This window comes from Simochromis diagramma, unplaced genomic scaffold, assembly GCF_900408965.1.
Source record: "Simochromis diagramma unplaced genomic scaffold, fSimDia1.1 OVJJ01000816.1, whole genome shotgun sequence".
NCBI lineage: Eukaryota > Metazoa > Chordata > Actinopteri > Cichliformes > Cichlidae > Simochromis > Simochromis diagramma.
Window position 1 is genome coordinate 8,283,678 of NW_024386908.1, and position 3,510 is coordinate 8,287,187.

Genomic DNA, 3,510 nt, shown 5'->3' on the forward strand with positions numbered 1-3,510 from the left:
GTTGTGGAGTTTTTCTTTCATTTCTCCTGCTAATTTTTCAGCTCGGATGGTCGTTGAATATTTTATTAGATCCCTAAGAACTCGTGGAAAATGCTGTTTGTTAGGTGGTTGTTTAACAGGAATTATATTAGAAATTATGTTTATATTTGACCATCAAATCTTTAGTTTTGTCATATCGTACTTAAGCACAGCACAAAGATAACAGACGGGCTTACTCCAAGTAATAAAAACTGGTCAACAGGAACAACGGTCAAGCTTAACCTTAAGGAGCTGTAAATTTATCAGGAAAATGTTTTCTGTGGTCACAGACAAGAAAGCACGGACCTCAGTACAACAAGATATTTTTTGCAGATGTTTTATCTTTCTGTGTTTGACCAGGGTGTTTGGCTGCGCTTCTTGACTTCAAGTAAGTTGTTACACACTCCACTTCACAACTCATTCACCCCCACCCTCATTCAGATCTGGCGTTTGGAATTATTTTGGTTTTCATGTGACGTATGACCCTGAAGGTAAGCGCGTCATGGACTAAAGTAAAACAGTATGTTGGATGTGCCACGCAATGCTCAATTACATGGGTGGGAACTAGTGCGTTAGCGCAGTTAGCTCGTTAAGGTGTTGGCCGTCTAGCCCCACGCAGGGGTAGCTTGTTAACGGAGATTTGCCGTGTTGTGGCGTTAACGTCATTTCAACGAGATTAACGCTGACAGCACTAGTGGGAACACAACGAATATGACTGCACATTTACGCCGACATCATCCTAGTGCAAAGACAAGTGGAAGCAGACAAAAACAACAAGCATGCATGCTACAAACTTTACCGGAGTCATTTAGACAGCCGTTAGCACATGATTCTCCTTATGGGGACCTGATATGTTTAATATTGTGGCGAGCTCAGACAAGGTGGAGACGGAGGAGTCGTTTGGTCTTGCTTCCCGTGAGCTAGCCAGGGAGCACAGCCGTTTATTGACATCTGCAGAAGAACACTGCTGCTAGCTAACTGCTCAGCGCCGCAACCGCACAGCAACAACAACACACAGAGCGCCCTCTGCCCCCGGAAGGACACACCGTGGCAGCGAGAAGGCGTCACCCGTCACTATGGCAACATAAACAAAACATAACTGTACAAACAGAACCCCGAACAGCCCTGACCCGCTACATAGCCCCCACCTAAGGGGTCAGTCGTCCCCTGACGACCCCATTACCCCACACAAAGTCCTGCAAATGTCCAGGTGCCTTCTTTTGGCGCACCGGCTGGTCACGACTGGCGGGGGAAAAGTCACTCGGGTCAGAACATGGGGTGCCACCATCATCCCACTTCTGACACCAATGTGGCGAGCTCAGACAACGAGGAGACGAGGTGTCGTTGGTGCTTGCTTCCGTGAGCTAGCCACAGCCGTTTATTGACATCTGCAGAAGAACACTGCCGCTAGCTAACTGCTCAGCGCGGCAACCGCACAGCAACAGCCGTTTATTGACATCTGCAGAAGAACACTGCCGCTAGCTAGCTGCTCAGCGCGGCAACCGCACAGCAACAACAACAACACACACAGGGCGCCCTCTGACCCCGGAAGGACACACCGTCGCAGCGGAGGGCGTCACCCGTCACTATGGCAACATAAACAAAACATAACTGTAAAAACAGAACCCCGAACACCCTGACCCGCTACAATATGCTGCTTAGAATATAGCCCAGAAGAAGCGTATCGTATAGCTTTTTATTTTGGAAAGAGCCATTTCTCTGTAATAAACTCTCTTTTCCAGATGAGTGCATTCCTCAATCAGATACAGGTGTTACCGCGCCAGATCCGCGGCCCCGAACCGTAGTGAGGAAACCTCTGGCAGTTACTTGAAGGTTCCGTAACTGACTCGTAGCCGGCAACAGCTTACTATACAGGTCAACTCCGCTAGCAAAAAGATCGAAGGAGGCGTAGGAAACTGCTTCACCGAACTTTATTTCTTCTCTAAGGCACGAACACCGCGTACAGTGGGCTGAAACAGTTTACTCACAGCGAGCATCGCCGACACAACTCTGGCTGTTGAGGGAGTTATTATATTCCTTTTATTTATTTTCTTTTCGTCTCTTCTGTAGCTAACCGTTACTTTTCCCCTGCTCCGCTCTCTCTCTCTTCACACACACACCAGGCAGTCCCGCTACACACATCCCGAATACATTTCCCATCAGGCTTCATCCTTAAAGGGCCATGCCTGTAACACAGGGCTTGCAAAATCGCTAGCCCGACGTCCCGGGGCTAGCGATTTTTCCAGTCGGGCTACCAAAATCTATCTCTGCCCTGCCCGTCGGGCTATCATAGGAAGGAAAAATATATGTCAGTGCTTTTGCATTCTTTCAGAAATGTAGCTGGGTAATTATGTCATTGGCATCGGTGAGCCACTGTCAATATGTGACATATTGAAATCGCGTTTGAATTTGCGCTTGTTTTTTGCTTTCACTTTGCAAATGTCCAGGTGCCTTCTTTTGGCGCACCGGCCGGTCACGACCAGCGGGGGGAAAGTCACTCGGGTCAGAACATGGGGTGCCACCATCATCCCACTCCTGACACCAATGTGGCGAGCTCAGACAACGAGGAGACGGAGGTGTCGTTTGGTCTTGCTTCCCGTGAGCTAGCCAGGGAGCACAGCCGTTTATTGACATCAGCAGACGAACACTGCCGCTAGCTAACTGCTCAGCTCGGCAACCGCACAGCAACAACAACAACAACACACAGGGCGCCCTCTGACCCCGGAAGGACGCACCGTGGCAGCGAGAGGGCGTCACCCGTCACTATGGCAACATAAACAAAACATAACTGTACAAACAGAACCCCGAACAACCCTGACCCGCTACAATATGCTGCTGAGAATATAGCCCAGAAGAAGCGTATAGTATAGCTTTTATTTTGGAAAGAGCCATTTCTCTGTAATAAACTCTCTTTTCCAAAGATGAGTGATTCCTCAATCAGATACAGGGCTCGCAAAATCGCTAGCCCCGGGACGTCGGGCTAGCGATTTTGCAACCCCAGTCGGGCTACCAAAATCTATCTCTGCCCTGCCCGTTGGGCTATTGTAGGAAGGAAAAATATATGTCAATGCTTTTGCATTCTTTCGGAAATGTAGCTGGGTAATTATGTCATTGGCATCGATGAGCCACTGTCAATATGTGACATATTGAAATCGCGTTTGAATTTGCACTTGTTTTTTGCTTTCACTTTGCAATCGCGGGAACTGTGTATAGAGAGCAAGCTTAAACATATGAGAGGTTGATCGCGCAGAGAATCGCTGACCGTTATGTGTGTGTGTGTGTAAAAGCAGCAGGATATATATTTTAGTTCTGCTGAGCCAAATAAGAGAGGTCAGGGTGAAGAAGTGACAGCCAAAGAAAAGCTTACCACAAAACGGAAAAGTTATGACAAATCAGACTATAAGGCAAAAAGAAAGTGCAGCTTTATGGTTTCATGGACAAAATAATTTCTGTGGCTGCAATATGACGAGCTAAATAACCAGGGCTGCACAT